At 46.7% G+C, this 13,301-nt stretch overlaps 1 long non-coding RNA gene across 1 annotated transcript; it reads left to right on the plus strand.

Annotated features, from left to right (window-relative positions):
- The first annotated feature begins 7,233 nt into the window (after positions 1–7,233).
- LOC144382447 (uncharacterized) lies at positions 7,234–12,555 on the plus strand. The gene is made up of 3 exons (XR_013449428.1): positions 7,234–7,299; positions 7,372–7,544; positions 12,447–12,555. It is a non-coding gene; the product is annotated as an uncharacterized LOC144382447 (long non-coding RNA).
- Positions 12,556–13,301: the final 746 nt, after the last annotated feature.

The following is a 13,301-nucleotide window of genomic DNA, read 5'->3' on the forward strand; positions in this document are numbered from 1 at the left end:
GAGCCTAGCAATCCATGTTTTAACAAGCCCTCCAGGTGATCCTCATGCATGTTCAAGTTTGAGAATCACTTGGTGAGATGATCCAGTGCCAGGGCACCCTCCTCCAGCCTGTAGCCATGCCAGTCAAAACATGTGGTCTCCATAGTGACTGAGCTCGAGGTAGACGGCGTGGCTTACTTCTGCTTACAGTCCTTTGGCCAGAACGAGTCACTTGACCTGGCCTAACTGCAAGGATGCTGGGAAATGCAGCAGGCCACATAGGATGGTGGTCAAAGGAGACCACAGTCTCATTTATTGAGCTTATTTGTTTTTTACAAGCAGCACATATTCATGTATTACCTTCGTAATTAAAAAAAAAAATCCAAGGTTGATGAAAAAGTAAAGCCTGCCTGTGGTATGTGTGTGTTGGGAGTTGTGTGCGGGGGAGGTTTGGTAGGCAGGGAAGTTGTGTCTCAGAGCGGAGAAACAATAAGGATCTTGGATTCTTCTGCTTTCAATGTATTACCTCATTTAAACCGCACCACAATCCTCTCAGATGGGTACTATTATAAGCCCCATTTTATGAAGGCAGATTCTGAGTCCTAAAGAGTTTCCAGGACTTGTCCGGGTCCCGCAGAGGGTAAGGGAAGCACTGAGAATTGAACCCGGGCTTTCACGTTAGAAGGTGACACTCCACGGTAACGTCTTTAAGGGCTTCGTGCCCGTGTGGGTGTTCTTACATTGCAAATGGAAGACTGTTACTTGAGAATGAAATCACCGGCATGTATATATCAAGGGAAGAACAGCAGGGCTTCCTTCCAGCTTCTGCCCTCACCCCTGCCCACTCTCAGATGGCTCACAGCCTCCGCATGTGGTCACATCCCCAGCACAATGCACATGCAGCTCCCAAGCCATTCACAAATGATGTAGATTTCACTGCAGGTTTCAGAGGCGTGGAGCAGGGATTATTGCTCAGCACACAGGCAGCCTTCTTTAAAATCCTCTACAAAGTTTCCACCCCTTCACTCAGACTTCTCTTTTTCCCTCCACAAACTCTTGAATTCCTCCAGTGACTTGGCTCCCGCCTCCAGGCTCACTGCATCTCTGACATCATTCAGCAAGCAAAACAAATGCCTGGCAAAGCTAAACCTCTTCACTGGAGGAATGCTGCCTACAGTTCTTCCCACTACATCTAAAAAACACCCAGTGGACTTTGCATCCACTCAAAGCCAAGGGCATGCTTAGCACAGATAGCTAAGACAGCTGCTGGCCAGGTCATCCTGAGAAAATGATAATTAGTTTAACGGTGCCCTGCTCATGGTTGACAAGTGGGGTGGGGGATGAGGAAGAAAGTCCCATGGGGGAAAATATGCATATTTCCTAAAGAGAGGAGGCGAACAGAGCTGGTGTACGGGAACCCAGTGACCACGGTGAAGGCATTCCAGAGCGTGTATTCTCAGTGGAGAGACACCCTCAACTCATGAATGTTGGGGAGTAAAAGAGGTCAAATTCCAACCAATCATCCCCCTTCTGACCTAAGCTCTTTCGACGGATATGAGGGATGAGGCATCACAAAATCCTTCCTTTCTTCCTTCGTGCAGAAATGGGGTAGGGGGCCTTTCTGTGCCGGGTTATACTGTGAGCGGGAAACCAGGAGCAACTGGAGAGCGGTGGATGAAAGTACAGGCGTTTGCCACTATTTCCCGGAGGGGGCATCTGTTTGCAATCACCCCCGATGCCAGCCAAGCCTGCTGTGCTTGCCCATGCTCTTGTGTAACGGTGCTGGGGAGTGGTGACATGGAGGCTGACCTCTCTCTGGCTGGCAGGTGTCTTTCACCTTGAACGTCCAACTGCGGGCGACTTTCAGCCTCTGACAGCCACACGGAGCAGGAAGCCTAGGATGTCAGTGCTGTCATGGCACAGCTGACAGTGCTGAAAATCACTTCCTCTTCTTCCCTGGCCCCTACCCAGGCCGGAAGTGGTCCTTTCTGATCTGAATCAGAAAGGACCCCCCCACCCCCACCCCCCGCATCCCTCCCAAGGCTTGCTGTGCGGTGCATCTCAACCTCGGCCGCTTAGAAACCCTGACCTCCAGGGGGCAGCAGACGCCTGTGGCAGGTGGAAAACGTCTGAGGATAGCTGGTTGCCTTTAAAAATTGCCCAAATTTTGCATTCTACTGGATGATACATATGCGTTTGTTTTAATTTAAAATATCTTCAAAACTGTTACAATTTTTCCTTCCAAGTCTTTGACTGGAATAAATTCTCCAGAAAATGTACCATGTTTCTCTTGGGGTTTCGCATACCCCTAGCCCTCCACTGAGCACACTCTGGGGTGCATAGGCAGGCTGATGCCCCAAACTGTTGGCCTGTCATTCAAGGCCTTCTCAAGTGTTCTTGAGCCCCATTTCCAACTTTTTTCCCCCAGGAGACCCCAGTCGGTACGTGCCCTGATTTTTGAGGCAGCCTGTGAAGCAGAGAGCTTGTCTGTCTACCGTCCACCCTCAGAGTCCACACAGCACCTTGCGCAGAGTGGGTGATCCCTTGGGGGTGTGTGCCTCCAGCCACCCGTCTCTCAGGACCTCGGAACCTCCAGGATGCCATACTCAGGATGGCCAGTAGATGGCACCAAGTTTTCTACCAGAGCTGCCCAACAGGTTTGTGGTGGAGTCTGGATTGATGGAGGGAAAACAGACAGGCTTCCTCAGGCCGCATTGCTGTATTCTCCGTCTCAGCTCTGCCCTTCTCAGGGTGCCCATTCAGCCTTCAGGGAGAGGAGCAAGTAAGAATGAAGAAAGCCAGGAGGGGTTATCTTTCCATGATTTCTGCTTATTTGGGGACATCAGGACGCTGGCTGATTCAGGTTTCCAGAAGAATCCCAGGATTCCCCTTGTGTCTCAGAAAGGCTCCAGGGAACATAGAGAAGGAGGTTCAACACCAGGCAATGGAAGAAATTTTTCTGTTAAGCTATAGGGTACTTTATCAGAGGAATATGGAACCTGAAATTAAGAAATGATAATATATTGAAATCAGGGCCACCATCACCACCACCATCATCATCACCACCACCATCATCATCATCACCACCACCATCATCATCACCACCACCATCATCATCATCACCACCACCATCATCATCATCACCACCACCATCATCATCACCACCACCATCATCATCACCACCACCATCATCATCATCACCACCACCACCACCATCACCACCACCACCATCATCACCATCACCACCATCATCACCACCACCACCACCATCACCACCATCATCATCACCACGACCACCATCATCACCACCACCACCATCATCGTCACCACCACCATCATCATCACCATCATCATCACCACCATCACCATCATCATCACCACCATCACCATCATCATCACCATAATCACCACCACAACTACCATCACCACCATCATCACCACCACCATCATCATCACCACCACCATCATCATCACCACCATCATCATCACCACCACCATCATCACCACCACCATCATCATCACCACCATCATCATCACCACCACAACCACCATCACCACCATCATCAACACCACCTCCATCACAACCATAGGCATTCTCCCTCTCCACCGTGTTTTAGAGCTTTGAAGACTGGAGAATACCTTACATGTGTTACATAGTTTCTATCACTTAATCTTTACCAGAGACATTTCCTAGAGTTTGATAACACACAGGGAGCTTGAAGAGATGATCTGGTAGGAGACCTGAGTTTTCTGTGTACATAGTATGCTTGTCCCTTTTCATGTTTTCTTTTTACTTTGGGAGACCCCCAGCAGACGAGAAGAAGGGTGACAGTGGGTGCCCCTAATGTGAGAAGAAAAGGCCCATTGTTTGGAAGGAGAGGGAGAGCAGCTAATAGGGGAGAAAGACCACACCTATCCTTCCCCTCCCACTCCCCCCGCCCCACCTCGGCTCCATATGGATAGCAACAGGTGACTTGAACTTAAAGAATGGATGGTTTTACTCCTCCTGGGCACTGCGTACATGACTGATCATTAGCAAGACCTTTGACGTTTACTCCCAAGGTCTTTCATTTGATATTTCTGGTAGGATAACAGGACGGCACAAAGATTTCAACACACAAAGCCACTCAAATGCTCATAGTGGTGGCAAAGGACACAGAAGAGGGTCACTATAGCTTCTCCTAAGACAACACAGAAGGCCTGCTACAGCCAGGCTTCCAGAAAGATCCCACACAAGGAGGACTTTATCTGAACGTTAGTAGAAAATGAACGCCAGGCCCCTTATGGCTGAGAGACCCAAGATGTTCCTACAGGCCACACCCACCCTCAAGCCTGTGAACATTCCAAATGGGGAAATAGCTCAGGCTCAGCAGAGAAGCTCTGCACGCCTTGTTTGGAAGGCCATCTTTCTCAAGGGAAAACTTGTAGAACGGAGATTTTTTTTTTCATACCATCTGCTGGTGTGGGTAGCTAGAGGCCTGTCTTTATTTAATGTCATGCCTGTATGTCGGTGTAAATACAGCTGCATCCGCACAGCCCTGTGTGACTCTGCTGTGAGGGTGCCCACGGGACAGGCACAGTTCAGGGAGGAAGAAAGACAATATATGTCTGTTACACCAGCTTTATGCATGTAATATCACAGGCAAATATAGACACCTGGACGTTATCAAACCAAAATGAAAAACTCATCGGAAAAAATGACAGTATTTGCACAGATTGCCTATAAATCTTCAATAGCTAATTCTCCTTGGGCATCGCATCAAATGTCCACTTTCTTCTTAATGTCTCATTAGGAAGGAAATTTGTTGCCCAACTATTGAACTATGTCAGTTTTTCAAAAACGTTGTGTGAATATTTCCAGGAACCACAGGCTTGATTTTATATTAGCTTTATGCCACTGAACAGGAAGAGGCTTGGTCTTTCCAAGAATGAAATGACACTAATCATGAAATTAAAGGAGATAGCATGTACTCGGTTAGAAGTGACAGCAGTTTCCCATAAATGTATCAGCCCTGGCTCCCTTTGATAAGTTAGAATGATGTCACTCCAGCCGGACCCAGGGCGCATCCACTTCCCCTACTCCCCCCACCCCCAGCACCCTCTTCCCCTATCTAAATGTGGATCCAAAGAGAAGTCTTCAGAGGAACCAGATTCTTATGATGGGGTGTGTTTCCCAGCTGTGCTTGTTTGCCTGCCATGGTGGGAATAGCTTGCGAAGGTCTAGGAAGGGAAAGAAAAACGTTTAAAAAAAATCAATGGATTGCATATGGTGCCCGTTAAAACTAATAAATAGGCAGAAGATGAAGGGCTGGGCTTACACATGTGAACTTGTCTCTGCAAGGGCCCTGGCATCCAGAGGGAGCGGGAGTGGCTGCTTCCTGTTCCTGTGGCCCAGCCTTGGGCCACACCCATGGGGGCAAGAGCTTCACTGAGCAACTGGGAGAGAGAGAAGGGGAGGAGGTGCAGGGAGGAGGAGGAGGGAGCAGGGAAACTTGAGGATTTGCCTGGCCCTAGTCCCCATCTTTTCTGCAGGCTCTTCAGACAGGAGAATGCCTCAGCCAGGGGACCTCCAATCAAGCAAGAGGGAAATATTTGAGTGGTTACAAACACTTTGGAAAACCAGGGGAACATGGAAGGTGAGATTCTAGAACACTGAAATCCAAGCCTCTACTCATAGCCGGAAATGAGATTGGCCATGTTCGGCCAACTAATTGGGACTAATACCTATCCCTATGTATGGCTTTTCCCCCCTGTTCTATCATGTTGAATATATATATATATATATATATATATATATATATATATCTATCTCCATATATTTTTATATATCCTCATATATTTTATATATACATATGTGCATGTATATATCTGCAAGGTTTCTATCATCTAATCTATCTATCGTCTATCAACTAATCTATCTATCATCTATCTATCTGAGACCCACAATACTCACATAGAACCAGAATGGGGGAGAATCGCTTCATGATGACTTAGAGGATGGGGCATGGAATCACTAGACATGAGCCTCACTTTCCCTCCGAGCTCTTTGATTTATGATTTGGTCTTTAATTAAGTATTCCTTGGAAAAAGGCCTTTTCCCCTTAAAAAATCATTTGTCTCTATCAATATGCTGCTAATAGTGATTTTCATTTGTTCAATACATAGTCCAGTATCTGCTTGGCCAACGACCCTGAGAAGTGCAAGAAAAGGGTTCCCACACAAGTAACCAGTATTTGAATGAATAGATGTAGGATACTATTTTGAAACTATAATTTGAAACTGAATATATGTTTTCATGTGTGTATATGTGTGTGTTTATATATGTGCTTATAATCGTGCTTTCTAATTTTTAAAAACATGATTAGTTTGTTTAATGCAGCAAAGACTAAAAAGGCTCAAAATATGACTGCCCAGATAATCCCAAAGATCTTTCTAAGAAATAAAAGTTACATATGCCCATGAAAGTACTAAAAGGTGTGCTTCTTACACATCGGAAACATATATACCCAAACCCAAATTTGGACTTCTGGCAAGAACCCCAAAATTTGCTTCAAATTAAAAACCCCAGCGCATCTGTTTCCTGGGGCTGCGGTAACAAAGTACTACAAATGGGGAAGCGTAAGACAACAGAGGTTTGCTCTCTCACAGTTCTGGAAGCCCAAATCCAGCAGCAAGGTGTCGGCAGGGCTGTGTTCACTTTCAGAGCGGCTTCTGGTGGTGGCTGAACATCCTCGCCTTCACCCTATGAAGTCTATGCCTTCATTGGCACGTTGTGCTCTCCCTTTGTGTCTCCTCCTTGTGAGGACACTAGTCATATTGGATTAAAATCCACCCTACTGGGTCGCCTGGGTGGCTCAGTCAGTTAAGCGTCTGACTTCAGCTCAGGTTGTGGTCTCGGGGTCCTGGGATCGAGCCCCCTTTCGGGCTCCCCACTCAGCGGGGAGTCTGCTTCTCTCCCTCCCTCTGCCTGCCGCTCCCCCTGCTTGTGCTTTCTCTCTCAAATGGATAAATAAAATATTTAAAAAAAAACCAAATCCACCCTACTCCAGTATGACCTCCTCTTAACTTACACCTTAATTACAGCTGCAAAGACCTATTTCCAAATAAGGGCCCATTCCCAGGTATCACAGGTGAGGACACAGGCATAACTTTTTGGGAGACACAATTCAACCCGTAATGGTTAAGAATGCTCCTTTTCCCTCTAAGGGTCATGTTAGATTGTATGAGTAGAATTACTTAACGTTTTATTGTTTCAGAATAACCAGCTGAAGGCAAGCAGCCCAACATGCATCCCTGTGGTCTTCTTCCCTACGTGCTCAGGTAAGTGTAATACGCAAAATTGGGCGGGTCTTTAAAACCACTCTCTCCAACATTGTCCCTCCTATCTTCTAGATGAACTTGGGCCTGAGGACTGCAAATGGTGTTTTTTGCCACGTGATGACAGATACCACAACCAGCATCATTTTGTCAGAATGCTGTTTGGGTTAACACTCTTGCAGCTACTTTCTGGATCAGGCCAAGGCAACTCCTGCTGCTGTTTACACCGGGGGGAAAAGTGTGCAAAGGTAATGTGAGGGCTTTCTTCCCCCCATGAATCTATCTTGGAGAGAGCAGAAGGGCTATTTGTTTGAACTACAACATACACCTTGAAACTGTTCACGTCTCTTCATTTCACCAGCTTCAGTTGCCATCACTCAGATTTGTCCATTCTTCTTTTTTCTTTAAGATGTATTTTATTTATTTGAGAGAGAGAAAACGCAGTGGGGAGGGGCACAAGGAGAGGGAGAGGAGAGGAACATAAGCAGACTTCGTGCTGAGTGTGGAACCGTACATGGGGCTCGATCTCATGACCTTGCGATCAGACCTGAGCTGAAACCAAGATTCAGACACTCAACCGACGGTGCCACCCAGGCCCCCCTGTTCATTCTTCACACGCGCTCAGATTGATCCCTTAAAAGCCTCAATCAAATCATGTCAGTTTCTCATTTAAATTTTCTATAATTCTTTTCTCCTTCCTTTGCATTTAAATGAAATCTGCAAGGCGTGGCCTACCTGACTCTTTTCCAACATTTGTAAGGACATCTTGCAATCTGGCCGATTCTTTTGTCCTGACTTGGGTTATACACCTGACCCTATGGCCAGGACAGACATGACCCTCTGATAACCAGATTTCTCGAGTAGGGAAGATGTCAGTGCGATCCAGATCTGATGCACTCCCGCAGGGGATTACTGGGACCTTAATGAAGATCATTGAGCCATTGCTGGAAGAAAGAATGCCAGGCAGGATGTAAAGACAAATGTCCACCCTATGACAAGGAGCCAGCATGCGTCCTTCTCCTACTGTAAAGTTCTCTGGCAGCAATCTGGCAGAACTGGGACAAATGTGGTAGCCACAGGTCTATAGGGAGGTGGCTGGGCAGAAAAGACATGAGAGGCAAATGTTTACTTAAGAATAAACCTCAAAGAAGATGTGGGAATAAGGAAGAGAAGAAAACTAAGAGAAAAAAAACCCAAAATGAGCATTTGAACCCAGGGAAGTGGTACTACTCCCATTTTCTGGAGCATGAGTGGTCTGAGTTCTAGAAAGGCCAGTCACTTCTTGCTCTAGATCGCTTTCAGGGTCACTCAGATGGGATGCGAGGCCTACAGTCCAGCGAACCAGGTGGGTAGGAACTTCCTGCATTTCTTTCTGCTTGCTTCTTTGTACTCACTTTTTGGGGGGCAGGTGGGAGAGAGCCAGCCTGTTCTTTGGGTGGTTCTAGCACAAAGGAAGCCTTCAGCACTGAGAGAGCATCGCCCATCTGACTGGAGCCAGCGAGCATTGATCTGACTGAGCGTCAGGCGGGGCGTTGAAGGTGGGGGTCTAACCCGAGCTGCCAATGACTAGAAACCCCACCATTTCTGGTTGGAGATGCTTCAGTTGCTGTAGCAGCTTTGCTCAAAGCCGTGTGTCTTCCTTCTGCGGCTCTGGTTTTCAGTTCTAAAGTTCCTTGTCATAATATGTTTACACTCACAAGGTCAAAGGCTGAGTAAATATTTTGTTAGGCAGATTTGTATCTTAGTGAAGCTGAATATGCATGTGATAATGCTTTTGAGTTGGCAGTGGGGCCTTTGGTGAAGAAATCAGTGAGAGAGTGGATACAGAACAGCTTGTGAGGATTCGTTCGGGAAAGGGCTCCCAGCTCCACTCCAAAGGTGGCCGTGAAACCACATGCTCATGGAAGTCAGGACCGGAGGCAGCCCCAGCCCCAGCCACATGTGTCTGCCTCATGTGTCCTCATTGCTGTCTCCCTACTCCTGAAATGAGACAGCCCATGTGACCTGTAGTAAAGAACTGCCAGGTGGCCACGCTCCGCACAGGGTCCCGTCCAGAAGACACATCCGTGTGACATCCACAAAGCATTGAAAATGCATCTAAATTGTTACCAAAATCATTCCAAGAGAAATAGAGACATGCTGCACAATTCAGAGCAAAATGTCTCCAAATATCGCTCTGTTCTTCCAAACCTCTCAGAGTCTCAGTTTTCTCATCTGAAAAATCTGGAAAATAATTTTGTCCACTTTGCAGGATTTTGGGGGGCACCAGCTGCCACAGTACCTCGACAGTGCTGAGCTTTGTGCCTGGCTCATATTAAGCCTCCGTCCTGGGTGATGTGAGAACACCAGGATCTCAGAAAGCTCCCCTGGGCCTGAGAATGAACCTTGTAGATATGGCACCACATTGATATACTCATGGACTCTGCACACCAGCCATTTCCCTGTTGATTTCCTTAGAGGACACAGCCTCCTTCATCGACAAGTCTGAGTACAGTCGGAGCCCCAAAGGAAAGTTGTTTGTGGAGAGTAAGCTGGGGAGAAGTAGGCTCAGGGGGACCCTCTGCTTATCGCTTTCTACTTTGGGTGCTTAGGACAATGGCCATCTCCAGCTAGATCCAAAGCCTTTGATGGAAGGTGCAGCATGGTTAGGAAAAGTCAGGAATTTCCATGAGACCACCCAGGAAGTTCTGAGAACTGCTATAAAATAATCACATTATTAATTAGGGCTCTCTCGACACCAATCCCAGCCTCCTTCCCCTCACCTTCTTCTACTAGGAAGGCAGGAAAATGAGAAACTCACCTTCCTTGGCTCTGAGCTAGGAGTGGCCATGTGACATGGTCTGGCCAATCAAATGGCAGTGATCGAGCCCTGGGGATTTCCAGTAAGACTTTCATTTCCACCTGCTCTTCCCTCTTCCTCCTTTCCCTCAGAAGTGCAGATGTGATTAACTCACGCTACAATGGCCACTTTGAGTTCCTAGAGGAAAGCTCATGAGAATCACAGACTTCAATCCTGACATCCTAGAACATGTTGAACCAATGCCATGAGAAGTCTACTGTACTTCTTGTATGAGGAAAAAAAAAGAAACCTCTTACATGCTTAAGCCATGTATCAGTTAGGGTATAGTCTATGCTCCTATAACAAAGAAATGCTAGAAGTTAGGAGCTCAAACCAGATACTTCATTCTCTCTCCAGTGTAACAGTTCAGAGGTGATAGGTACAGGGCGGGCAGTCTTCTCTGCTCCATGAATCCACCCGAGGTTCCGGCGTGTTTTTGGTTGAGGCTTTACCATTTCCTGGAGTGTTGCTGTTCATGAACATATTCCAGGTCGGCTCAACAGAACCATGCTTGCATATCAAACCCTAGGAAGGGGCTGGAGGCCAAGTAGTTGCCTTTGTAAGGGGTATGACCCAGGAGTTGTGGAAGTCACTACCGCTCACATCCCACTGGCCAGACCTTAGTCACTCAGTCTTGCCTAGCTGCAAGGGAAGCTGGTAAGTATCGTCTCTAGCTGGGTGAATATATGAGGGGGCAGGGAGTGATTTTATTATTAAAAGGAAGAAGGAAGAATAGATATTTGGTGGCCATTAGTTGGTATTGATGGTATTTTTTGTTTCACCTAAATGCATTCTCTAATAAAAACATTAATAATAATAGTAAAATCATTAAATGTATTAAGCTCTTACTATACGTGCTTAATGTTTATTGTTCCATTTGTTCATAATATCTAACGGTAGAGAGGTTTAGGGGATAATTATTCCAGAATCTTTCTTTAGAGCTAGGTTATTCCTAGAAATCAGAGAAAGGACTTATACGTGGTTCACCATGACCTAAGCTCACTAGAAATTATCCTGGATGTTATGAACATGGAAGCCAAGGGTAGTTACTTCAGAATTGGTTTAATTATAAGGCATGTGAGTCACAAGAGGCCTGCTCTAGATGATTTTTCAAGTGGCCTTCTGTCAGAGATCTAGCAGGATCTAGCATGGGGCTCCTTATTAAAAAATAATGAAGAATTTCAAGATGGTGATAGCAGAAGGGCCCAAGTTCAGGGCCCTTCTAAGTGTGGGGCACAGGGTGACTTCTCAGGTCACATGGCCATGAGGCCTAGAGTCACTAGAGGAGACCCCACCATCCTCAGGACAGACAGTGAAAGAGCAAAGGCTGTGTGAGCCCTTGGGTGGTGAGATCTGGGTTCCTTGGGTGGTGAGATCTGGGTTCCTTGGGTGGTGAGATCTGGGTTCCTTGGGTGGTGAGATCTGGGTTCCAGTGTTGACAGTGCCACTTGCCAGGTGTCTGGGCTCATCAATGACATATTCTGAGTGGTGGAGTCATCTATAAAGTATTAAGGACCAGTTGTATTAAGCTCAGTGGGTGGCATGTAGTTGCCCTTAGGAAATGACAGTTCTCTTCTCTTTGATGGATTTATTCTTTCTGGGTTAACATATTTACTTTACATACCGTGTCTATCTGGAATGCTGTGGAGAATGCAACAGCCTGTAGGATGGGGCCAGACAAGCATCCAATTCTCAACGTGCAGCCACTTCCATGGAGCCACGCTGATAACCCAGTACCTCCTCCATGACAGTCCAGTGCTAATGGAAGGGAGAAAATAGCTTCGTTCTCTTTACCAGATTCCCCACCTCCCCATGCCTTTGGAGTTTCCAAAAATGCTCCACTGAAAGTAAAAATTCATTTTTCAAATGGCCCTTGTCCCACATCCACTTGGTGGTAGTGTAGTGAAATTATCATGATCCAGGAGGCCCCTTGGTCCAGTAGCAGATGGAGGCAAACAGCTCCGAGCTCCTGGGAAGGGGCGGGTGCTTCCAGCAGCACCTTGTGGGAGATTTGTATAATGTGCATCTGTCAGGCAGTCCTTTGGAGTTTGCAGGTTAGGAAGTGACACCTGCCTGTCCAGAAAGCCACGCCTGCTTCCTGGAGGGAAGTGGTGGCCTGTGGTCTGGGGAGGCGCTGGGGCAGGAAGGCACGGGCCGTGCAGACATTTCCAGGCCCTTGGTGACCTCCATCTTGGAGCCAGGAATCAGTGGGTGTCACACGGAGGGTTTTGCTTTGTTTTTGTTTTTAATGAAAATGGTGGCTTTCTGTCCCAGTTAAGTGAGGGACATGCTCTTTCTTTTGTTCTGAAAGGAGCTCTCGGAGGCTGCCGGGCTTCCACTGTCCAGGTAGAGAAGCAGCACAAGGCGTATCCAATAATTGGTGGTCTTGCCTGCTGGACACGGTGTGCAAGGGGTTTAATCATACGCCGATTTCTGAACTTGGCAACATAAGCACAACCTCTGCCTATTGGAACAGACAGTGCTTAAAACAACCTAAGAAACGTGTTGATTAGGAGCGTGGTAAATAATTAGGAGCTACTGCGTTTTGGTTTTGTTGTTTTTTTAATGGCATGCTGTGAAGAAGCCTCAGAAATGAATAAATCAGAAGGGATCGTGCAGACAATACATTCTTATGTCTCTGATTCCCATTTCCAGCTCTGCGGTTTATGCTGGTGTATTTGGCCTTGGCCCATGCGAGTGGCATTTGGAGTCCTGGGTTCTGAAGACACAAAGGGTGAGTTCAATGACCTCCCAGAGCTCCTTCTCCTACAAAAGGAGGTATACAGAAGGTCAGTTCTTTTGGTTCAACTGCACGAACAAGTCCAAATGGCTGGATAATCAGTCCCACCTCCTCTTCCCCCAGGTATACCCCAGGGAATATACAGTAGTCAGCATTACACTTTGAACTTCTTCTTAGTCTACAGAAGTCAATTGTTCTCTCCAGCCAGTCCTGGAACCCTCCAGTGGTCTGATTAAGTTTTCCTGCTGCTATTTAAATGCCAAGGCAGAGACTCAGCATTTACCAAAAATAAATGTTGAGGTGAAGACTTGACATTTATTTTCAAAGTGAGAGGCCATCTTCCTATCATAGCATCCAGTTTGTTAGATATTCTTTTTATTAGACCAAATGATTCATATGAGCAAATAAATATAAATCAGCTTATTA

The sequence above is a fragment of the Halichoerus grypus genome, chromosome 7 (assembly GCF_964656455.1).
Source record: "Halichoerus grypus chromosome 7, mHalGry1.hap1.1, whole genome shotgun sequence".
Classification (NCBI taxonomy): Eukaryota; Metazoa; Chordata; class Mammalia; order Carnivora; family Phocidae; genus Halichoerus; species Halichoerus grypus.